Source organism: Hetaerina americana, unplaced genomic scaffold (genome assembly GCF_022747635.1).
Source record: "Hetaerina americana unplaced genomic scaffold, ioHetAmer1.1.p SCAF_7, whole genome shotgun sequence".
Lineage (NCBI taxonomy): Eukaryota > Metazoa > Arthropoda > Insecta > Odonata > Calopterygidae > Hetaerina > Hetaerina americana.
Genome location: NW_027287316.1, coordinates 73283667 through 73310598, shown reverse-complemented (window position 1 = coordinate 73310598; position 26932 = coordinate 73283667). Strand labels below are relative to the sequence as shown.

The window sequence follows — 26932 nt, the reverse complement described above, 5'->3', positions numbered from 1 at the left end:
CTCTCGTTTATCTTGTGGAGACTTGTAACTTACGTAGATTGGGGAGGCATTAAAAAGTATACGAAGAAAGAGTCGACACTCGTATTGCAGTTGCATGATTCTTAAATACTCTTTTGAGAATCAATTTTGATAAAACCGTAAATGTCTTATCAAACTAATCCTTTGGGCGAAGTGTAAATTCCAATTGGAAATCCCCAGAGAAACTTCAATAGTGCGAGTGCATAACTTACGATTCGTTGCACTGGTGTGTGGCTACAAATAAAAATTGGGTCCACTGCTATACCCCAGAGAAAAAATAGCAGTCAAAGCAATGGAAACTGTTCATTTCCCACCACCAAAGAGTGCAAAGGAAATACGGTCGGGCGGAAAGGTGATGGATTCAGTTTTCTGGGATGCGAAAGGGATTCTGGTGATACAAGTAGATTATCTTCCCACTGGTCAAACATTTATTGGAAAATACTACGCTAACCTCCTGAACCAACGACAGCCAAAGATAGATAAAAAAGTCCAGGTTTGGCAAGGAAGAAAGTCACATTTCGTCAAGAAAATTCACGTCTACACTAGTGTCGTTGCCGTGGCAAAAATACGTGAACTTTGACACGAATTTTTGCCAAACCCGCCTTCTTTCCCTGATTTGGCTCCATCAGATTTAAATCTCTTCCCAAAGCTCAAACTTTTCCTCGGTGGACGGAGATTTTCTTCAAACAAAGAAGTAACAGCCGAAGTAGACGGGTATTTTGCAGGCATGAAGGAATCTAATTTTCGAGATGTGATGGAGACATAGTAACGTCGCTGGACCAACAGTGTTACATGTAGTGTACAGGGAGGCTACATTGAAATATAAAAAAAGTTTCCCTGAGTAAGCCGTTTATTTCTATTCCATTTGGAGAACTTTTCAAATTACCCTCGTGATATAACTTTATTCAGGTCTCCGATATGTTGAGAGACATTCAAAACTAAGATAAAACTATTTTTTATTTCGCTGACTCCTCAATATATCACAATATATATTCAAGGGAACTGAAACTTTCCATTTTTCCTTTACACCCTAATAAACAAGTATATCACCTGCCAGTGCTGCTATAAATGGAACCTTCCATGCACTTCAAAGAGAGTCCCCTCCCCCTTGGGTAACCTAGTTTCATAGAGATAGACGTGACGCATGGATGTATTTTACGTGAGAGTTAGTTGCGTGATTCGGCGTTATATTTTTTTCAAGACAGCCCGACATTGAATGTTCACAGACAACGTAGACTTTTATATACATATGTACAACGTTTCGCTGCTGATCACCGTTCCCCTTATATTTTCGTGCGTCCGGAGTGGAAAAAAACGGGGAAAACTTAACAGGGGTGGATTCAAGATGAGGGGACAGACTTGCTCAACTCGGCGGCGGGTTCTCGTGAGACAGAAGCGGAAGGAAACGGGAAAGAAAAGACTTTATATAAAAGAAGGACAGAGGAGAAAAGGAGAAGAAAGAGAGAGAGGTGAAAAGAGAGGAAGGAAGAAGGATTGGGGAGGGGAAAATGGAGGATACCGAAGTTTCCAGCCAAGGCTGAAAGTGACAGATTACGTTGAGATCAATACGTAATTACCGAAGTCTGAATTTCCAGCTCTCTCTTCGCAGCCGAAACTTTCTCGCTGGCAGCCTGAATGCTCGAGTGTGTGTCGAGAGTGCGCATGCCTTGTGTGCCCATAATAAATTGTGTATCATATACAATTTTCTTTCGAGTATCAAAGCCGGGAGAAAAGAATTTCATTCAAATGTGAGACGCTCTCGTGGAGACTGATCGCAGTTCTGATAAATTCGTCCTCGAATTTATCACCGTGGATTTCGTCATCAGGGGGAAGAAAAAAAAATGTTTTGTTTTCCCCGATTTGTTTCGCTCAGTTTTGGCTCTAAGTAAAAAAAATCAACTTCTTTCTTTAAATGGATGGAACGGCAATTATTTTCATCTAAATTGTAATTGAATCATTTGCGCGTTCCATCGAGAGCTGATGAAGTTTGGGAAATCCACTTTTGAATATGCTTCCTCCCTGTAGATTACTTTCGGGCTTATAGCGGAACGAAAAAATAATTAGTTCAGATTCTCGGAGTAACGTAATATCTTGGAAATAAGCATTCATTTTCTTGGAACTACATACCGAATGGAGTTTCACAATAGAGATTATGGGTTTTTAACTTACAAGTTTTGAACTTCCACCATGAAAGAAATTATATCCCATTCATACGCATTTTCTTTAAAAATAAGCAGAAAGTCATCCATATGGACTATAAATAATTTTTCCTATGAGAATAAAGTTGGTGAGAATGGGTACAGATATGCTGTGCTTCACATTTTATTTATATTACACATTACAAGGTAAGAGATACGTAATTAAAATAATGATAATAAATTAAAATTAAAAATAAAGAAAATTAAAATAATAATAAAATGCTAGTGCATTTGATCGTTTTATACAACGCCTAGTAATACACGCTAAAAGGTAACGCTTTTACAAATCTAATGTAGCATATAAGAAAATCCTTTATGAAAGTGTTGCATAGGCTTGATACGGACCTTTTTGCAGGGAAGTGTTATAGAGCCCCGAACTCTTCTTGTTATATAACAATGTTATTGCATATTTATAATCCGATGTAAATGGCCGAAACTTAGTTTTCAGATTGGCAATAATAAAAAATAAAAAAATGGAATGAAAAAAGTGGGAGAGATGTTACTTCGCTTTATTTAGACAAGAAATATAGTATGCGGCAAGTATTTGGGAGCCAAAGGAGAAAAAGTTATTTATATAATTAAATATGATTTAGAGAAAATTCGCGAGGATTTTTACAAACTGGTACGATAGGCGAGTAAGGATCACGGGTATGGTGGAGGAATTTAAGCTGGGAAAATCTTGATCCTCAAAGAGAGCCGGCAAGACTTGCCCCTAAGAGAAAGCTTGCGGAATACTTTGTAGATGCATATGTACTTAATACTTACGTCACATATATCACAGTGAGTTTTCGACATCTGTACAATACTCCGAAAGAGCGTGTGGCAGGGGTCTCAATAGCTATACATGCAGAAATATCAGTTCATACATGTATTTGAGTATACATTAGATAACGTACGAAAACACTATGGACATACAAACATAGATTTCTATATTCATCATTAAATAAATGTTGTGTTTGAAAAAATTATTAACTTTCAATCTTTGCGCTAATGTATTCGGGTGCTTGCGGTTGATTTTTTTTGATTGTGTGTCGAGCGTAGGAAAGTCCTAGCCATTTAGTTTGGTTTCTAAACCATTACGTATTGCAGATTGAGATGGAAGCAGTACTTGAATATGCTCTAACTAAATCTCTATCTTATTTTATCTCAGTGCTCGAAACTGTAAATATAATTTCGTGCCGTAATCACTCCGTCTATGTCACAAGAAAACTGAGGCGTTCTGCACCTTTCTAAAAGTCTAAGCCTCGTCTTCTCTCTTCGAGAATCAAGAGGCTTCTAACCCTCCAGAACACCCGAGATTTTCAATCCATAGAGTTGAAATCGTTCAGTAATCCTCAGTTTTTATCATTAGAGAAGATATTCACTTAAAAGGTACTTCGGAGTAATATACACGACTTATGAATATTCATTTCCATTAGCGAATTAATTTAAAATCAAGTCTAAGAGAGAGGGTTACAGCGTAGCTGTAAACAATCTTCATATTTAAATTGCAAATTTGTTTAAAACTTAATAGTGAGGGATGCTGAGATTCTCTGGCTGCATCTGATGTCTTTTGGCTGTGTTGCTTTCAATTTAAACACGGGCAGAGACCCTTTCTTAGCACTTCTAGCACCCAGCGGAATGATGAATGCTTCTCGTCTCGGAATTTAATAAGCGGGCAAAGAGCACAACTTATGTTTGAACGCGGTGCGAATATGAGTAACCCTGCGCATAAAAAATTTCTGGATTTGAATCTGATGGAGACGATGTGTTTTGAAACGAATATTTTAAAATTTTCCTGAATAAATTATTTTTATATCTGGGACTATATCGTTGAACTCGAAAAATTATTTGCCGAATGGTTTTTAAGGATGATATCAAATTTAAGAACCATATTTTGTGACATTTTCTTCGAGTAAAGAAATACACTGCTAAAAATATCTCGAAATTACCAGTTTGGTAATGATTTGTTCGTTTTTTTAACTTATCAACTAAAATTTTTCAGCATTTGGTGAATTTGTGAGAACAAAGGAAACACGTAGGAAATGCATATGGATGCTTATTTTTTATATCATTAGCCTTATATAACTTTTTACCTAATTTACGAAACCTTTCGGGTCGCGAATCCTGCATCGGATGACACTGATTTTTAACTTGCACACGCACCAAAATTCGGCAGTGAATATAAAAGTCTCCAGAATATTAGTCTTTGATGAAAATATCAACTCAATTTCAGTGAATATGTCCGAACTGTACCCGAAATAAACTGCAGAGTTGATGAAAACGAGTTGTCAACAAATCCTCGTCATTCCACTCCTCTTTATTGCCCACGTGTTAAGAACGTGATACCACGTGAGTAGCACGCTCGCAAAGTGACGCAAAATAAGTTCTTTTTAGAGTTACCGGATTTCACAACTGTTCCCGCATAGTTGGGGAAGAGTGGATGGTGGTGGTCGGGGTAGGCAGGCATTCTTACCGCGAACGCGCGCTCAGGGATGAAGAATCCTTGGGTGCAAGAGTTAAACCCATGAGCAGAAAGTGGTCGTTGGGGTTGGAGGGGGGTAAAGTTAGAGTAAGGGGTGGGGCGATAAGGGGAGGCAGGGGTTGAGAAATGACTGGAAACTCATATAAGTGGGCGGATTTCTCCCTTCCGCTTCACCCCGGGAGCCACGCATGGTGTATCTCACATCTTCGTGCGGAGCCACAAAAAATGCATGCAATCTGTTAATTAGAAATGCGAGGAACGGAGAAATTCCCTACGGAGAAGACGGGAACGGAAAGTCGAATCAAGGGACGGGTGACAAGGAAAATATTTTCACAGTTCCCGAAAACATTAGGTACGCAATTTTATTTTTAAAAACTCGCGTATTACGAGGAATCACGTGAGTGAAAATTCAATTATCACCCAAATTTACGTATCTGAAGCTTTCTATGTTTTTCTTCTACACCCAAAATGTTTTAATTATAATTTATCAACATCCAATCGCATGAATTTCTTTGAAGCAATTATTACGTGCGAGCACATAGAGAGGGTAGAAAAGAGAGCACCGATGTAACTTTAAACTTGAAATACACTTTGGGAGGATCGAAGGGAAGAAGTAAGGGGAAGATTATAGAAATTTTCAGCGCTTTCTCAGAAGATTCTCCCTCCGGCTCTTGCAGTAATTAGCGCCACAAAGAGATAAATATAAATGGGTCATTTGGGTGGTGTAAAAAATAAGCCTTCCTCCGTTGGGAAAAAAATGAAATGAAGTCAAACTAAAGAAAATGTTCCAAAGCATTCAACTTTGTGGACAAAATCCCGGATTATACTAAACCTGGCCTAAAAAGTTGATCTCGAGGAAAAATGATAGTGCAGAGGGAAGGTATGGGTTAACGAATTAATGAAAATCAAATGCGGGTACCTCGTTGGATGTAAGAAGGAGAGAAGTTAAAAAATAAATGGGAATTACTTAATTGATTAAAATAAGAAAATTAGAATATAAATATGAATAAACTACCCAGGCCATGATATCATTAAATGAATATAGTAATTACTCGCAATTCACTATCAATATTCAGGTGAAATAACATATTAGACGATAAATATATAAGAATGAGCTTAATTGTATCATAGGCAACTTGATACTCGCTACTAAAATTTGCTCCACGCATTCATCATGGCATAGTGAAAATACCATAGCCGCAGGACATCATTATACATTTGATTAGTCCATCAGAAATTGTATTTATGTTCAAAATTCAATCTAATATGCTGTCAGAGCAGAAAGATATTAAGTATCGATTGCACATGCAAAGAGAGTAAGCATGCATGTAGGTACGAAATATTTTATTTTCACACTTTGCCTAAAAGTAGGGGGGTGGAAACAAATCGGAAATGTACAAAAGGTGACGCTTTACTGGTCCACCCTAATGTATAATTAAATTGTGACGTGATTTCCTACGGTCAACTATTTCTTTTCTAAGCATGATTTTAACAGAAAATTGAAATACTTTATAAAAAAGGAAAACCGTTTTGACTGCAATGGTGCATTAAATTCATAGGCAACATTGATTTCCGAACGACGGAATTTTATTTTCTAGAAAGAAAATAAAAGAAAAAACTCACCAAAAAACCTTAATTCTTCATTTCGATCAAAATATATAGTAATATACGGCAGGACTCTTCGGTATCTATAGAAAGTTTCAAAATATTCAATGCTTGCTCTAAATTAATGATGTTTTCGTGGATCAATTAAGTCTTCGGTATCAAAGTTTAGTCTGTTACTACAGGAGGGTTTCTCATAACAAAAAATGCCTTATTTATTTTGCCGAATGATAAAAAGTTAACTTTTGTCCCTTTAATCAATTCATGTAACATTTTAATTTGCTTTTAATGATGAATTAGAAAATTAAAATTACTGTGGGTGAAGTAATAAAATATATTTCGGGAATTCCAGTTGGAATATTATTAATACGACAAACCTTATTGTCGTCACAATCATATCAAACGACGTTGATGGTTGGAGTCGGAGTAACGTGGTCGTTTCTATGAGTCTCACGTGCGTATTCTTGGAAATATAATTTTCATGAGTTATTCTCATTAAATCCCACATTCAAAGTCCTAAAGTGATCAAGAGGGTCAAGAGAGCAAAAGCGGAGCGGAAAGATTTTCCAGGGGCAAGGACACATTGTATTCCTTTTCCACTCCTCTCAGCGCACATGACAAAGGTTTTACACCGCTTGAAATTAGACGTCCATTAAAGGATATTTTTATTAGGCATGGCTGTAAGTTTCTTTTCCCGGAGGATCGTAATAAAAATTACACTCCCTCTCTGTGACCTTTCATTCCGACCCGCACTCAAGGTTTCCGCCGTCCGTCCTTCCGTACTGAAAAAGCATAATCATTCAAAGGGTTTTATTTTGCTCTTTCCGAGACTTCACATGCAGACAGACCTTGACGGCTGGTGGTACGAAAAAGTAGGAGGAAAAAGGGGGGGGTGCTCATTTATGCTGGCGTTTGTAAGCTGCATCACGGAATAAGCCACGTGGAGAAATGGGATCCTTATGCCTATTTTATCATTCTTATACCGCTTCCCCCGTCACGACCTTGCTCATCCGGCTTTACTTCTTTGAAGTTGCTTTCCCAATATGTTAAAATATTTTTATTTTATTTTGCGAAGCCCTTTCCTTCCAGATACCCCTGTCCATTCCGCCGTCATCTTTTCATAGACGCGTTCCACTGTTTTTTTCCATTTAGCTTTCCCGTCCGTCACGCTGGGATACGAAGGCACATAATCGGATTTCGTTGGTCCTCCGAAACTCCGATATAAATATCACCCCTGTGGACGTATCTCTCCCGAGAAAGCCTTGCAGACATTTTCATGAGATTCTCATTCTCACATTTTCCTTTTCACATGAAAAGGGTCTTTCGTATTAGCCTCACAGGGGAAAAAAACTACTACGAACATACCTTAGAAAGGAAGTAACGGCAATTCGATTTCGCCAAGTTGGATACACTTTAAACTTTAATGCAGCCATACAGTGGGTTTGAATGAGTTACTATGAGCTTACGGAGTAATTTCTATTCTCAGAAATACGTTTCATCAAGATTTGATAAAAAGATATACCTGTGCGTCAACTGAGACAAATGAAATCATTTGAAGAGCCTCATATTTTCTTTTATATCAAAATCTATCAGTCTATACGTAAGCCCTCCGACGAATATGGAAATTTGAGAATTTATTCTCTATATTACGGTGAATGCGAATGATGAATATGTATGTGTAAAATGAAGAATTTCGAAAAATCGTTTTTTACGTTCCCTCTCCTAAGAAAAAATAGGTAGTCGATTCGAAATTTAAGTTCCTGACCCATTTTTGAGTTGCCAGGTGAAGGTGAATACAAAACTCGTTATGACAGATATTTCACGTGAATAGCCACATATTTGTTCATTTGAAAGGGAGCACAACTCAAATTGCATAATATTTTTGTGCGGCAACTTAAAAATCATGAAAACTAAAATTAAGTTTAAACAGTGCTCCCTGAAGGTTTTCATCACGTGTTCTGGTTAGGAAACTTTCAGTCACAAAAGTATATACCCTTGTTCCTGTGTTTGATGCCAGATTCTGAAAAATAAATATAGAAGCTGAGAAAAAACCTCTTACAAATGAAATATATACCGGCATCTTTCAATATTAAGCGCCGTCACAGTTATGAAGGTATCACGCAAATACAGTTAAAAATGAAGAAATGTAGCAAACGTGCTCAATTCGTTAATCAAGACGTCATTTATTATGCGTTTGAGTATAATAAATATTTTTCAAGTCTAGAATTCTTACATGCTTATATCAAACGTTTTCCCCAAACCTGGTCTCTTTAAATGGGGTTGAACACCCTTTTAACAAGTTTTGCTGGTTGTATCCTAGGTAGACGAATGTAACTAGACGGAAGCACTCTAATTGTCTTAATTCAAAAAAAACAAAGTTTAAAAATGTCCTCTAGCACACTCATTATTATTTTCTATATGTGTGTAGATTTTTGTGTCTATAATTGGGCAACTCTAGGAGTATAATCATATTTGTATTTTTGTACGCATTCATGATTGAATGTAATTAGCCCTTACACCTCTCGGCAAAGCCTCATGAATACTCGTGGGGTATTGCATAGATGTAGACTTGAAAATACCCAGGATTCGTTAAGCGTAAAATAGGGCGGTTAGAATTATCTATGAGTTATATCCAGTATTACCTTGTCTTACCTGTGGGTTACTTACTCTGTACCGAGATGTGCGGAAAAGACGGGCGAGGGAACATGAAATTTGGAGGGCTGAGCTCAACACGCTTCTTACCCACCTCCCCCATCGTACGCCCTCTCTTCTTTCCTTCTCGAAAAGCCAACGGCCATCACTCATTCAGCATTCTGGGGGTTTGCGGGAGGGTGGTGGACGGAGGAGCCGGAGCGAACCCCTTCCTTCTCCCCTTCGTGTGGGTGTGCTTCGAAGTCATCCCTTAAACCTTTAACGAACTGCATCGTGGGCGGAGAGGAGACAGCGCTGCCAAACTCGACCCACGTCAGACACGGTTTTGGTTGAGGGGATGCGGGCGGCCTCGTAAATCCGCTGAGGCTCCGGGGAGGAGACACCTGGGGAGGGACAGGCTTGTCGCCCGAGAGGAGTACTCGAACTCACGGTTTACCGCAGTGACGGACCCGTCGGCGTTTTCCCACTTGGACGTCCCATTGAGGGTTTGCTACTGGGGTGACTTCTGAAGGCTCTCCGGGGAGGTGGGTAGGGTGGGTGACCAAGTTTTCGTCGCCGATCCGATTTACTCTAGCTGGCCACTCAGTCCACACTTTGCAATGCAGTTCCAAGACTTTCGAAAAGTATTGCAATGGTCTAGCATTTTGTTTCGCTCCCCCTTCCCCGAATCACGGGGTTAGGAGAACGGCGACGGATAATGTGGGGCCGACTGCTCAGTTGAGAGTGGTACTTCGTAGGGTTGGAGACGGATTTACATAATAAGGTTTCAGATCTGACGTAGCGGAGTCGTTTCATATTTATATGACATTCACCAACACAATTTTTTCCGGTTAAGACGTACGAGAACATTTGGAAAGTGAAGAATTAAGGGTATACAAGCATTTATATTAATCTTACGAGTGCGAAGAAAATAATAGGAGAAAAAAAATGAAAAGTGGAGGCGAGATTATGGACGGACGGGATTCTACTGAAAAATTAAATACAGAAAGCTGTATTGAAAGAAATAAAAATACATGGAAAAAGGAAAGTCTCAATTTAATAAACCAATGAGAAAAAATTTCGGTAGGAGATAAGAGAAGGAGAAAGATAAGGCTATACTTATTTTTTTTAAAATTCTGCGATATAGTTAAGTGTTGGATGGTCTCTCTAAAATTTTACAGACATCTTCTTTAAAACTAAATGATACATGTAGTCCCTTTGATGCTGAATTATTGTTTTCATCAACTCATCGAATTTCATATTCTTTCTTAGCCTCAAAAATTCCTATTCCCTCCATCCCTTTACGCCGTTTAATTAAAATTCCTTCGTCTATAACAGCCTTTAATATCCCGTTATCTTCTAATATTTCATCCAACCACATTATATGGCTTCTTGGAATTACCTCTTAAAATATAATCTTTCCCATTCTCATAAAGCGATATGCATAACGCATTTTGTACAACGACCTGCATTAAAATGGTGAATAATATACTCTTTACCTCTGACCTCAACGTAAAAGCTTAAAAGTTTTATCTGCCGATCTTCAAGTCTCTTCTTCGTGAAAGAAATTGCTTTTTCTATCTCCATGATTACACTCAAGTCCGTACTGTTACATGCTTTTTCACCAAAAATACAGGCCAGATCCTGGAGTATTTCTATTTTACTTAACTTAAGAGCTTAATTTGCCCTTCATTCATCTATGTAACATTTTTTTTAGCTTTCATCTAAATTACCTTTGCTCCATACATCCCTCTGTGATTCTTTGATGCCCTCAGCAATGAAAATAACTACTTGACTGCCGTTACTTAGGAAGATTGAGGATGGAAAAGGTGAATATTTTAAGGAAAGGACCTAAATAAGTCGCGTGAACTTGCCGGTGAAGGAGTTAAACTTTTGAGAGAAGTGTAGAGCACTTGCATAAATTTGAATCCATTCGCAACTTTAGCACATCTGATCGTGCTAATCGTATTTTTTCTCGCTAATGAAGGGGAAGGCAGAATAATCCTGCGAGATTCTTGGATCATGCCTAATTTTATTTCAATTATACCCCAAGGTGGCATGACTTAACGCAAACATGAAAGCAGCATCCAGCATCACCACGTAACAATTATGCTTTACGCATATTTCATTGTATATATAATATGAAAATCGATCCACAACTGGCTGGGGTCGGGACGAGTGAAACATTACGAGGATATTTAGACCCAAGGAGGCGGGAGTAATAGGAACGAATGAGTGTGAGCAAAATGTCTAACGCAATGAGAGCTTAACATGAATGTCCATAGCTAAAAGATAATTGCCACACACCAATAATAATAACAGACAAAGATCCACATTTATTTTGGATAGCGGAATAGATATTAAAGTCACTCATTAGGAAAACTGACTAACCTTAGATTACCTAGAAAATTACGATAAACGGAGTATATAGTTTTTATTTGGTATTTATTTTTTTACACAGTTTAATATCAACATCGAATGAAAATGTGGCTTGCAAAGAAATGAAAAAAATTGAGATAAGCAAAAGATGAATCCATTTTAAAGGACTAATATGGGAGAGTTTTAAAGGATCTCAATGATTTACGGCAATTGTCCAAAGAATTCCGCTGCTTGCTAAAATATCAAAAGCAAATGACCCTGCTAAACGAGCTACTTCAAGGGAAACATGTGCAATTGCCCTATTTTGCGAAATGAAGTACAATGAAAGCAGTGGAGTTTTCCTTTGATACGTAATTCAGAATTTTAGCTCCCTAAGGAAAAACCTGAGCAATTTCTTAAGACTAAAAAGGATAACATTTACACGATATTTTTTACTTTGAGCATATGGTTACTATTCGCGTATATTCAACTACGACGCCCCAATAACGTGAAAATGCTATACAACAATTTTCCTCGCAAGTACCACAAAAAACCATTATTTTTATCCGAAACATTAATGCAGAAGTATTTAAATTACTTACATTTACTTAAAATTTGTATAGATGTACACTTTTAAAAAATGATTATCTCCACACAAATATAACATTATTTGATACATGTCACATTGTTCAAGATAGTAACTAGAACGATATAAATATTAGAAAAGAATGTCGCCAGAAGTAACTCAAATGGAGATCTCTCGGCTATTTTCACTGCCCTCTTTTCATCTTCGCATTTCGCTGGTTTTTTTCCCTTTGGCTTCCTCATAGTTCGATGTGGAATAGGAAAGTACATCAATCGTTTCCATCGGTCCTCTCGCACCCGACATAAATATCTCCTTTGTAAACGTATTTCTCAATTTGAAACCCTATATACATTTTCATAAAGTTCTCATTCCCAAATATGCAGCAGGGAAGGGTTTTTTCACGGCAGCAGTATCACGGAAAAAAGTCTCTGGGACTCTACGCTAGTAAAGAAGAAAATTCGGTTATTCTAACTCCGATACACTTTCAACATTAATGCTGTTATCTAGTCCGCTTGAATGAATTTCTACGAGCTCTCACAAATACGTAAAAACAAGTTTTGGCAAAAAATATACCCATCAGGCAAAAAAGAAAAAAAGCGAACTTCAGACGAAACCAGAAAGAGCTTTATTTTTCTACCTATTCAAGGCTTAATGCATGCCGGCTACTTCACGAACACTATTACTTGACGACTTGGGGATGAAAAAGGATTGAGAAAGTAAAACGAACGAAAAAAGACAAACGAAGAAGCGTTAAGTGTATAAGGGTAAGAGAAAGAGAATTGTATTGCTCTTGAGTCCTTGTATCCCTCTTGGGTTTCTCTCAAAAGAGAGAAACTCAAGAGGGATACAAGGAAGATGGTTGGAATATATGCTAATACACAAAGTGATACTTACCATACCGTGCCGTACAGCCAATGAAGAGAAATGCTAGGCAAGAGTGGTGGAGGAGGATAAAAATTGGAGGAAAAATCAATGTCGAGTGTTTCAAAGGTACGGCCTTGCATTATTTTGTCATAAATAGCTACCATTTATATTTTAAAATAAGCTAAGATTAATTTTACTATCAGTGGAAAGGTGGCTACATCAAATAAAACTCAATTTAGATTTATACGCCTCAATATAAATATCTTAAATCGCTAATAAAGTTTTTTTTTTCGAAAAATGTTGTGAACATCTGGTACTGTCTTGATCATGTGTTGACAAAATATGCTCTGCGTTCATTAATTTATTATTTCATTTTGGAAAAGAGGAAAACCATTCTCATTAACTAAAAAAATATGGAGATAATTTATTATTTTATTTGCTAATTACTACAAATATTCTTTAAAAATAGGTTTAAAATGTTTATATAACTTCCGTCATTAACCAAAAACAAAATTGCTTGGGCTGAATTTTGGGGATTTGGTCCGAATTACTTACGTTTTCCCATAAAATATGCCAAAGCTTCTATTTATTCATACTTTGTTAGCCGGGAATTAGTATTGCCGATTTTTATAGCGTCTTATTTTCCCTTTCATACAAAATATTACGCTGAAAAATTAATTTTATGAATGTTAATAAGCAATATCTACTTAAATAATAGGATGATATTTCTTCCTAGATAAGTTACACATTGATGTGAAATGCTTCACCGGATATTGTGGGAAAATGGATGCAAATGGATTGAAATCTATTGAGAATTGAGCACGCAGAAGCAAGGAAGAAGGTAAATGGAATGGCAGGACAAAGTATTAAACCTCTGGATATCTATGGGGAAGAAGGAGGCGTGGTGTTTAGGGAAATTGGAAGAAGACGGAATTGAATGGAGAAGATACTGAGTGAGAGAGAGAGAGAGATAGAGAGATAGAGTAATTTGTGGCAGAAATAAAAAGGTGCAATGATGAGGAGGAAGAAATGGTTAGGAGTCAATGACGGGAATAGAACTATGAGGAATGGAGGACGGAAGTATGGCGGGAGAAAAAGTGTTTACGATCTGAAAAAGTATTAAAGGTTTCAAAACATGAATCGTACTTTTCACAGATCGTCCTGTAGAAAACTATTTACGGTCGAAAATAATAATTAATTACATAGTTCTTGTGAATATGCCAGTAATCGATATACTTAAAAAAACCTTCTCTTCTGTTTTATATAGAACTTCGCCGGTGCCTGGTGTCATCATCGGACCAGCACAACCCAGCACGCTGTTGTGACAACTTTGCAGTGTGGTATGTAGATGCAGATGAAGAAGGGGGGGTTGTGGGGGAGGGGAGGGTAGATGCTTGTGGGTAATGGGGGCGGAGGCATTGAGGGGACGGATGGAAACCCGCTCCGCCCAGTTTTCGTGGTCCCCTGAGTGAGCGGGCTCCCTCTTTTATTCCTCCTCCCCGACGCTGTTTGCGAAGGGCAGCAGAAAAAAACAGTCCCTCCCGTCCTCTCTTTCACCTCGTCTCCAGAGTCCACACGTGTTGATAAACATTCTTTTTCTTTCCCTCTCGTAAGGAAGAGTAGCTGGTGGGTCTACGGAGAGAGATAGAGAGGGTGAAGGGGTTACGGGAGGAGAGAAGGGTACCAATCCCCCTGGAATGAGAGGGGGAATAGAGAGAGAGGGGAAAATGGTGGAACTCCCTTGGGTCGGAAACAAGAGCAACCTCAAGGGTCACTTCTCCTATTTCGGGGCAAGTCGAGGGACTTTAAAGAGGCACCTTGCTCGCCTCTCGAGGCGGCAATTGACGCCGAGCTCAAAAAAAAATTGCTGGAATTACCGCTTCAACGAGAGACCCCGGGCGTGACCCGGACGACAGCCCCGGGGACCACGCCGTGCTACGCCAGGGCGGGGTTCCCTTCCGGAAGGGACCCTCTGAGTAGTCACCCCATTGCCTTGCTTCAAAATTTGTTTCATTTCACGTCCCCACCCCCCGCCATGCCATTACTCCCCCGTGAATCGTTTCTTGTCGCACGAGTGCAGTATCACATGGGCTTTGGGAACTCCAACGGTCGGTCGAGGGTGTCGCACTACACAGCTCGTCAAATTCAGAAAACGGGTGCAGGATGAAAAAAACCCAATGTCATGGAAAAGTGACATTCCTGTCCAACTGGTGGATGAATATGCAACATTTATGCAAGCGGTGGAGGAATGAAAAATATAATCGACGAAATTGCGCATAATAAAACATCACCCCTTTACCCTTTGGGTAAAAGTAAATTGCATTCAAGGCAGAGAATGAATGAATAAGTATTTAAATTACTGAAATAAGAGCATAGGAATGATTAATCGCGTAGAAATGTGGGTTGTTTTATTTTTTGTTCCTCTATATTCGATTCGAGGGGACAGCTAGAATGTCATTATTTTAATTTGCACTTTTTTCAATTTCATAGCTCATTCAAGGGATGTGCCGTGTTTATTGAAATTATAGAATATAGTATAAATTGTGTACATATTGAGGGTTCCTGCATATACTCACCCCTCTTACATCTACGGATACGTTTATTTTACAATTTTATTATTTTTCCTTTGATATCTGTTATGGTTTGTTTATGATTTACTTGCTCTTATTTATAAGTTAACTATTTCATTAATTATCCTATTTTATTTACGCTGATTATACCGTTGTAAATTTATTGCATATCTTTCTATTTATATCTACACTTATTGTTTATTACATATTGTTAATACTTATTGCTTATATGTGTTATTGTATTTTAGGTGTATTACTTATTACACTTTATTTTTTAATGTTTAAACTGTGGTTATAGTTGTGGCATACGAAGTCTAATATTGCACGTAAATTCTTATTTATGTATCGTCTATGGTTATCGTTTGATACGATATATTTTATTCTTTATAATCCTCTAAGTACAATTCTTTTTCTTTGTCTTTAATACTTTAACTTGAGATCTTCCTTTTTATCCGGTTAATCTTATTTCTGACACTGTTGCTGTAGTCCAGAACTCTATCCTTCTGCTTGGCGTTTGTTGATGCCTTCATTCAATTTATTTAGTTTATCACTTATATTATTTTTAAAACAGTGATGTATCACTTCTGTGTGTGATTCTGCTCGATATATCATCTAATGCCACAGCGTAAACCTCCATACTTCATATTCAGTGCAAGTAGTTATTCTATGTTTGAATGTATCCGGCAGGGCGCACCTTTCAAAATTCCCACGTTTCTTTTTTCCTATCTAGGCAAGAGATGCCCTGCACTCTCCGTGTTTGGTTATTATTTTACCTACCTCACTTGCATACTTCACTCTCACAGTTTTCCTTGTTTTTAAATTTGCACTGAGGACCAAAGGAAAATTTTACAACTAATTCGATAGTCATGCCAATTCCAGGAACCGATTAACGAACTAAATAGTTATTCAGGATGGCCGCTCATTTCATGAATTCCCATTCCAGATTACTTTTTCAATTTAAACGACGAGCATGCTTTCCTTTTTGACCGATTTTTCTCTCGACTGCTTGGATTCTCATCAGACACTTTTTTGTGGATTAGCCCACACCACTTTGCGCGCCACCGGCATCACCGAAGTCGGAGGGCCCTTGCGATGTCAGTTTGTGCAGGGCATGCACGCGCAAAAGATTACGGAAAACGCGAACTGATAGTAAAACTGAGAGGAGCATCATCCTCACTGGGAATTTCTGACTCTTATGCCATATTCTAGATTCGCATATCAAAATTCATTACGATTTTTTGAATAATCCAATTAACAACTTTTCCACATTTCTATTATTATTCCTGATTTTCAAGACTTAGTGGCCACTCAAAATAGGGAACATCCCACTTGGTATTTCCAATGCTAACTACGTATTGTTAATCGCAGCTACAGAAAGAAAGTAACCTTTAACGGCAACGAAATACGACAAAGAAAAAAATCAATGCTGGAAAGGTAATCTTCCGGGAAGATGCCTATAAATCTTACACAACTGATCTCAAATATTTAATTTTTATGAAAAATGTAAAACAAAATTCGGCGATTAAAAGAACGAAATAGAATAAAACAGGAAGATTTAAGCGCTAATTATCCTAAAGTAAAGAATTATTATCGAGCTCTATGGAAATGTATCTACAAGGTGTAACATCAACATCTATGCACAATAACACAAACCGTTGCGCGGGCGTGTGGCAGGGGGTATCAGGTCATCAACCGTTTTACTTCTACTTCACTAGTTCTACATACACATAGAACACCGCGATTCACTAAAAGGGCACTTGGAAGAAACATGACCGGACACAATTCACGCAAAATCCGTTATAAGCATTTTTAATATTATATTGTCAGTAACTACTTCTCTGAGTACACTAAGGAGACAAATAGGAAAGCCCATTTAAAAGTACCGCTGTTGTAATAATAGAAGAAAAAATATCTTCCACTAATAAAACGAGCGGTAAGTTTTTCTGCTTGTTATACACAAGAAACAAAGTTGGAAAAGTACATACGCAGCATTCATCTCCAAATTTGGCCAATAAATTATTTTTTCCCAACTAGTTTTACATTTACTCACACTTTGGGAGAATCTTCACTACAGTCGTAATTGGAAAAAAAGTTTAAGGAACAAAAGAGAAAATTAACTGCGAGGAAAACAGTTTTGACATAATCAACATTTTTTTCCAAGTAAGTCACGAATGGCAAATAATTTGCTGACGACAGAAAACATTACATTCCACCGCGACAATATTCTACCGCTTGATCCTTGGTCTCTGGAGTGGGGTCCCCAATATAACCTGAAAAGTGTGCAGGAATGGAACTAAATCAAAGGAAATATTTACACCCTGACACCTACAGACTCGATGAAGTAGAAATAAGATCCGTGGAGAATATAAAATATATAGGAATCACGTTACCATTGGATTAAATATGGCAGTAACACGTTGCTCATGTTGTTGGAGTAGAATTACGGAAACAATGGTTCATCAAAATAAAAGTTGGGAAATATTCGTATGAAAAATTGAAGAGAAGTGTTATTTTGCGTTGAATATACTATGCCTTTGTATGCCTTGAGTGTTTGGAACGCCTCGCTGAAGCACTAAATAACAATTTTTTCAACCAGAACAAAAAGAAAAGTTGCCCCATTTCGTAAAGAATCATTTTGAGCCAACGGAAAGAGTCACACTGTTGTTGGAAGGCCTTTGTTTGGGAGACTTGGGAAAAATGAGATTACAGACACGACTTAAACTTTTGACAAAGTACAAGTAATTTGACTTAAACTCTAGCAAGTGGAATAATCCCAGCGCATTGATAGGTGTGATCGCAGGGGTAATATTAGAGAAACTGACTACAGAACCGATCGATGTAAGGATTAATTGTTTCATTCTTGAAACCATAGCAGCCGGAAACATGATTTTCGACAAAAAAAATCAACAATTACTCTGATGACTGGTAGCCTAGCATCCCTTGCCAAACGCCCCCATTGTGAAGCGTTTGACGTAGGTGCATAGTATCCTATTAGCGAAATACCTGAAGGACGCATTCTTTTTTTTTAGCTCAAAGGTATGCTCCAGCGTCGGATAACGCAGGTTGGCGTCACCATTGGGGAAGTTAAGGCCAATTTTATTACTGTTTACGTTTGACTCTCAGTCAAGTCAAATAATAAATGTGTAGAAGATCTGAAACTGTAATTATATAGTCACTAATCAAGCAAAGGTATGATTGCCTCTCTCCTTAAGCTACTGTATTGCTATCGATCCCTTATTTTGTAAATTATTTTGCTACGGTATCTGTTAAGGTAATGCTAATTCACTTACGTTAAACTTCTTCAGAGTGAGACGTGGAGGTGTGGACTCTCGAGTTCCATGCGTTGAAGATAATGTACAAAACAACAATGGTTCCATGTACTTTTACTTTGCTCCCTTGATATAATTGTTAATTTTCTCCTACGTGCATCTTAAATTATGTCGACCCAACCATCGATCGCCTCTCTCAGCGCCAACTAATATTTTTTAGTCCTCCCTTGACGAGTTTCACACATTTTTTACCCGAAGATTTTCATCTTAAATTATTGCATGAATTGAGAAATATTTTCCTAGCCTCCCGCTTTGTGTGAGTTGCTTCACAGCACGGAAAGCATGCGATGTCATGGAGATGGGTGAGGCAAACAGCTGACCGCATGACCCTTTACAGGCACGTATCAAATTGAAGGGAAACTTGAACTCAGATGTCGGGAGTTGAGGAGGAGGGGTGAGGGAAGTTTTGCCAATAAAGACGGTTTCTTCCACGTACGAGGTCCGGATCCCGAAAGGAGAGTTTGGCGAGGCGTGAGAGACCCGGTCGACCCGGCTTTAAGCCCCTCGTCGGTGCTTGCCCCGAGGTCACCAAAGTTTCGATGGGTGTTGCATGTCATAAAAATCATATGGGTCAATGTAGAGAGTTGAAGCATGGAGAAAAATGGGGCGGTTAGGGTAGGAGAGAAACACCTTCGCACGCACGACTCGACTCCCGAGGAAAGACGTGACGATTCCTTCTATCAGGTCTGCGATACGAGCCTTGCGGAAAAATTGTGAAATCACACGGAAAGAACGAGGAAAAACTTAGAAAGATATCTCCAAGGTTCGTTGCGCCTTCGCACTTTAGACCGCAAGCAACTTAAAGAAGCAATTTTGCTCTTTCCTTGATATATCGCCGAAGCATATTTATCAACTAAAAACTGCATGCATATGACATAACGACTAAAAATTTGTGAAAACACATCGCTCTGATGAAAATTAAACGTTTTGAGATATGGCTGAGCTGTTCATGGCAATTAGATTTTTTTATACTTCTTGAATTTCATTCCAAATTTTAATATTCCTATAATTTTGATGAAAGTTGAACTGTTCTGAAGAAATACGTTTCTTTGACTTCAATCAATCGAGAAGACTCGCCACTGAATAAAAATGCACGAGGGAGCGTTTTCTTCCCTTTGACGGGAAAAGGAATGATATTTTCCTTTCTCCGAATCCTTTTAACCCCTTCTGTGATCTCCTTAGTTCGCTTTGGTCCTTTCGTGTCTTTGATTCAATTCGCTCCTTTGATTACTTAACCTTCCTTCAAAATTAGATTTTTTTCAAGCAATTGGGTTCTTCCGTTACACAAATCCAATAGGAAGGAGATAATAGTTCCGAAACGACCAATAAATAGACCTTTTTGCCACGGTTTACACATTTTGACAGCATTCACTGTGAAATAGATTATCATGCGCGGATGATGTTTAAGAAAAACACTATTATATAAAGAAAAGTCATTAGGGTTTTCTTGAAGAACGGGCTAAAAATAAGACGAATGAATGAAGAAATTACGTTACCTATCCTAGGTAAGACCGCATTCTGAGTGCGTTGCAAGTAGGTGGGATCTTTGAGATCTGGACTTACTCAGCATCAGAACGGAAGCGAGTTCGCCGGAGAGCAAAAAGTTTAGTCCAGGCGCCGTGAAAACATGGATTAAGGTAAAAGTATCCCTACTTGGACCTGGTTTAGGGTTCTTTAAAGGGATTCAAGAAAGATTTAACGTCTGAGCGCATTATATGGTTTATTCAACAGACAATAGAAGGAGTATAAATGATTTTCACATACCCTGATAATAGTAACAGTCTGGACCAACGCGGAATAAGTAAGAGGAATTTGGCCTTTGAGTGATGGATTACTTATCAATGATGCTATTTTCTAGAAAAATTAAAAAAAAGTACAGTGACGCTGTTTCAGGCGTTACTTGGTGGTAGTCTTTCATTCTAGGCATCAATAAAGAAATACTAACATTGCTGCTTCCATTAGAAATTTTAATTTTCACGATCATGGTTTCGTCGCTAGGCAACATCATGAGAAAAAATCATCATCATCGTGAAAAATAAAAATCCTGGTGGCCAAATTAGTTTTCCTTCATTTACCGCATTGATTAATCTCAATCCGACGAATAAATTACTTTGCTACGTTCGGTCTAAGTTTATGTCACGCTTATTTTTTGCAGCCATAATTCCATTTTCAATATCTTACTACTTTGCATCATGAATCACAAAAATTCCTTTATCTACACCACAGCGAAAGATTCAATTTTAAATGAAATATATGTACTTTTCCATTGGACTTTTAACTTTCCTGCTCTCACTGGATGTTTTCCATCAATATTTCTTTCATTAATAACATTATGCATTCTTATTTAAAATTCTATTTGATTCCCTCCGCCTATGAACATGAAGTGTTAGATAGAATAAATATTATCACATAAAAATTTCCGAAGCGTAATAACTAAAAGGCAGGATACAGAACAAATCTCTTAATGTACATGCCAGACATCGTGATAGCAAAGGAAATTAGGATCAAAGAAGATAAAATACGATCCCATTCATTACGGATCAATTTCTCTCACATCGATAAATGCATGTACGGACCAATAGTTGTGAAGGTTTTGATAGTGTCCTTAAATCCTCCACCACGCACCCTAGCGGCGGCTTGAGGGATAATTTGTAGCTGTAGATGAAATAGCCTCTCTTTTTTTTACTTTCTCTTTTTGTCCACTCATTTCAATCATTTGTTTTGTTCATCCCAGGGTTCATTTAAATTTCAACACGCTATCTATAAACTAAATGATCAATAATTTTGAATGCGTTGCTCTAGCGTTAAATTTGACCGGATGTGTCAGGAATACGAATCTTATTAAAAAGATAGTAAACTACAAAAGAGCGACAACTCCTGCTTAAGAAACAATAAACACTGAATTAATGAATGCCACCACGGGCTATTTCTTTCTCTCACAGGCCATAGAATCCACTCTTCATCCCTCTATAGAGTAAGGGACTCGTTGAAACGCCGAATGCGTGTACCCACAAACTGTTCCGCTTTTCTTATTCATATGCCCGTATGCACTGCATGCAATTGAAAGAACAAAATCGATCCCCTAGGTTACCCACGCGCAAGAAAGGGATTTCCTCCTCTGAGTGAACTAGACTACAAATGCCACAATCTGTGGAAAAATCAGACAATATATTCTTCCAATAACCTAAAAATTCAACTCTGGTCTCAGAGCTTGTTTCCCTTTACTATTTCTTGAGCAAATAGTTACATTTTTATATGTTGCTCTATGGTATCGTGTAGGCTTATTGATAGAAGGCGTTGAATGAAATAGGACATGAATGGGTTGAACTCCACGTGTATCGAAAAATGCTTTGAGTTTGTAAGAGGATTTTGCCTAAGAGGCAAACATTTGGGAGGTATTTGAATGCGGTAGTTCAATGTATATTATTTTCTATGTGGGTGTGTTCTTCTCCTCATTCCCTTCAAAGTAAATGGCGCAAAGCGAGCATGCCTTATTAAAAAAGGTATGTTCACCAACTGTTCTGTACATGTAAATTCAAACGAATATTTTTTAAATAAATAAAACCAGTCTTAAAGCTAAAGAAAACGCAGAAGTATCCAAAAAGATCCTTTCCAGTCATTTTATGTGAAACAAAAAAAAACTATAATTAATCACGTGCCTCAAATAACGAGCTAACAATATGAAAGAAAGATTGAGATTCAGAATCACTCAGTAAAAATGAAATGTAGAGTAGCATTGAATCCAGGGTTACATGCATTAATGGATAATATCTGATTGTGGAACGTTGAAAACATTTGCGGTCGCTTTACCATTTGAATATCAATTATTAATTAGTCTTGTAAAAACGTTACCGGGCTCGGAAATAATTGGACGTAAATACGTAAGAATGTTTTCTGCCGAGCACTTGAACCAATTATTAATATTAACTAAATAACTATTAAAGCCAAAGTGTCAGGCACAAATAGAGCACTTTTTAAACTATAGGACACCCTGTGACTCAATCGAATACATTATGCTAAGAGATGAGAATGATTAACGCTTATAAATGTCTCTTTGTAAAACTAATTTATTATTATGTATTCATTTATAACGTGTAATAACTGTAGCAGAGGTGTATTTGTTACTAACGGAGAATATTGGAAGTAGCTAGGTAGGGTAGGTAGAATTGGTAAATCTCAAACAATAAATGCATTTTGACAATTTCATTCAAATTGAAATACAGTGACAAGTTAATACCCCTGAAAACGTTTTTAAATGGCATCTCCAAACAAAGCGAAACACCATTTGTATTCTTTCCTGCACATATCTGTTCCCAAGTGAAAGAATATACGCGGAGCAAACCGTATTCCCACAGTGGAAAGATTCAATATCCCTTCATTTTCTACGTGACTAGGAAACTTTCTTCGCCAACTTTTCCCTCAGCTTTGCCGTATTTTACGCCATCTTGATCCTCTTTTTAAATGCTTCTCCTTCCCGGTTAACAGTGTTACTATAGTCGTAATATTATGTGGCATTTGGTTTCCCCTCAATCTATTATTCAAACGATCACCACAAAAGTTATTCAGGCGACGGTTTAAGAGACCCACACTTTCTCTTCCCCTGTTCATCTCCTTCCCCTGTCCATCATCGTAGAAGTACCACGCTGTGGAAACACACTCGATGCTACATATTTGCGCATGCCTGCAAACCTTCTCTCTTTACATTTTATTCACTGCTGCCTCCTATAACACCCCCCCCCATTTCTCTCCTTCTTTATCACTTTGTGGCCTCAGGGGGTCGCATGCTGGAGCGGAATTCGGGGGAAGGCGGGTCAAGGAGGAGGCAAACACAAGACGCACGGCACCCACACACGAGCACACAAAACGTGTGGACACACGCGCGGACCCACTCGGTCGGTCCACGGCCGCTCTCGTTAAAGGGGCAAACATGGCAAACCTATACAAACGGAAGGGAGGAGTGGAGAGGGGAGGGAAGGAAGAAGTCTGGAAGGTGGAATGAAGGAAAGGTGTGGCTCACGCACTCGCTTCTTTTGTTTGCTCCCCTTCTCCTCGCGTCTTTCCCATGCCCCGCCCTCTTCTTTCCCTACCTTGCCCTGCCCCCAAGGATCCCGAATGACCACGTTCCTTCACCGCCTTCCATCCCCAGGCCCACCGAAAACGGCCCCCGCGCCACGAAACAGTGCGGCCAACGTGCCCGGTCAGCTCTTGGTTGATCGCCTCGTGAGTGGGGTTTGACTTAATTTTGAACCGGGTCGTAAAGCCGGCTTGATTTCCTACCATTCGCCACTCTCTTCCAAACCCGCCTTTCCTTCAACTGCCCTCTGGACCAGAAATGTTTTGCTCTTTCACCAAAGCGGCTCCCGGCGGGTTGTGTTGCCCCTTCATACCTTCCCTACACAAACGTTTTAAAGGTGGCCGGACAACTAGCAAAAATAGCTGAAACTTTATTTCAACTTGTATATTTTCCCATTAGCCTTATATTCAAAACAAAACGCAGGTAACTGCAAAAATAAGCTGAAAGGCAAAAATTCAGAAATCTGACGCTGTCTGCCTGTACTAGATCCTGAACCTTGAGTCTCTAGTTTTTGAATACCGTTTAAATCCTTGACACTTATATCCTCCAATACTTCAAATATGGATGGTAATATTAACAAACTGAATTAAATTTAAAGGCATACAATTTTCATGTATGCTATGTTAAGTCACAGCGTTACTTAAATCAAGTATTCGTTTGTAGCTTGGTCGAATTAAACGTATAAAGTTGTAAACCTACTTATAATTCAATGTGGTTATTAATATGGTCGAAAATCAAGTATATTTTTGATATCAATGTAATTTTAATTCCTTAAAAGGAAATTTTACTTACACGCGGTAACGTGCATATATTTAATTCAGACAGTGAAATTACTAGACAACGATAATAACCTCCCCGAAAGTAATGTCATCGTAAAATTGTGCGAAGCTAAAATAATTAAAATTTATTGAAATATAGTTGTTGAATCAAAAAAAATTCATCTATTGATGATAAAAATTTATTAATGAGACATACAAAGTGAAATAAATTTCCATGCTGCTTTTTTCGCAGTATGTACTTTTGTTTAGAGTCATCGAAAGCCAACTAAAAACGAATATCATAAAAATATGATTAACTTTACCCAGGAATAGTGATTGATCCTTTGGATTGAATGAATCCTGTTTAATTGCGCTGTAATTTAGCATGCTTGGCTTGTAATTACTTTAGATGAAGCGGCAGTAATTTTTTTTCACACTTTTTTTCCAGTATGATCTATTTTTTTACACTTTTCACGGATAACCGAGAATGAGATAGACTCTCACGCAGAAATAAGCACGAATTCGATTGAGGTAGATCTAGATTAGACGGCTAACTAAGAGGCCATACAGAAGTTGAACTGCTTTCATACCAGAATTCTAGTTTAAAAAATAGACAGCCAAACTATTGTTTTTAGAAATAAACAAATGGAACAGTTTGTTAGAGGAGTGTGGTTAAAACATTAAAGAGTTAAAAAAATGTCGGACCGTAGAGGGATCACTTCAAAGATTTGAGTCATTTTCGATTTTATTCTGCATTCCGGTTCGTTTTTGAGAGGGAAAGAAAAAAATGTCCCCCTCCCTAATGAGGTTTTTCGAAATATAGGCAATTAACATAACATAAATGAAAAACTAAGTTGCATATGTTTTAGGATATTATGAAATAGATCCACAGGTTTTCCACAGGCAAGTAGGCAACGATGTAGCACAAGATGCACCACAAGATGTCTAAATTGATCCTTAAGGGACTCCTAAGTGGTTAAGAACGCTTACAAATTATCGTATTCTTATTAGATATTAACTAAGAAAAGTACAAGAATGAAAACTATTACGTGGTCTACGGTGTATATGTACTTAGTTTATATTAATGTTTATATAATAGTTTATATTAATGAAAGTTCCTCACACGTTGTTTATAACGATATTCTTCAATAGGATGGGTCTTGTTTAAAGAATGTAGACGATATCATAAAGAGCCACATTTGAAATGAATCAAAGGAGAATTCGATCGTACATAATTACTGCGAGTAAAATTAGTTTTTTATCGTCATCTGCATTCTCGGAAAAATGAGATGTGAAGCAGAATACATCTAATAGCAGTTTTGAAACACCTTTTAAATCATTTGGAAACTTAAAGATGTGTTGTTTGTATTCTCTTTGACTAAATGCGTGCACATAAAATTTGACTGATGTAAAAGCTCTCCTGCTTTTTGCGTTAAAAGGGAATATCGGAGGGAAAGAAACACGAGGGAAAAGTATGGGGAGGATTACCTGCCGAGGCTCAAGGATAAATAATTAGTTTGTATAGAGATTCATTGAGGATTTTTGAATTATCTCCAGCATAGCAGTGCTAAATCCGTAGCATAAAAAATTATAACACTTTTTAACTCTGAATTGAAAGGAATACCCAAGGAGCATTTTTAAAAGAATCTTCCCAGTCACTAATTTTGTAAGAGAGTTTAAAAGTTACATTGCAAGCACGATTACACACAAGTTTGTTGCTATAGAATACAATAATTTAAATAAATGAATCCTTGAGCATCGTCACTCATCGTGAGGAAACTAAAGCACAAATGTAACCTTAATTTTAGAAGATGAATACTATGATCTGGTACAGTAACATTGAACGATCCTAGGCTTTTATTTTATCTTAAAGTACGTAATGAAAAGAGTGTGTGATGTAATTAGGAAGACATAGAGGTCTGGAAAACTTTGATAAATCAGGATACCATCATGAGCACCTGTTAGTTTTCTAGTCATGAACCCTGAAAATTAACAAGGACATTTTGAAATACTAATGAGATTTTTGCCTTTCGCCCTTAAAAAATATATTAGTAAAGAGTGTGGATTTAATATTTTTTATTTAATTGGGTAGTCTACCTTTTAGCGTAGGTTTTGGATGGACACAAACTGTACGCTGCTACATTTCTTTGCCACGCCTCTCTAGGAAAGACTTAACATCTCACACACTGCAATTAACCCTTCTTCAATTCCGTACTTATTCTATCTCCCTTCATCCCCATCCATCTCTCTAATCCTACCTCGCTAGCCTAACGTTTCTCCGGTTTATATTTCACATCTCAACATCCACTGCCAATGAAAATATTCCTTATCCACCTTTCCGGTGTTCTTTGGATTTTTTCTCAATACGATCTCTTCTTCCCCATCAATTTTGGAGCTTCTTTTCATAATTTTTTCATCCCTCCATTTTACTTTTTTCACCCTTCTCACCATTCAAATTATCTCAAAAGTTTCTGGACTAA

At 37.8% G+C, this 26932-nt stretch overlaps 1 protein-coding gene across 1 annotated transcript in view; it reads left to right on the top strand.

Moving 5' to 3' along the window:
- LOC139696876 (potassium voltage-gated channel protein Shaw-like) overlaps window positions 1-26932 on the top strand; it is a 318999-nt gene that overhangs the window by 66604 nt on the left and 225463 nt on the right. The window contains exon 2 of the mRNA XM_071595756.1: window positions 13989-14061. The gene's annotated coding sequence lies outside the window, so the exon portion shown is untranslated. The remainder of the gene's footprint in view (window positions 1-13988; window positions 14062-26932) is intronic.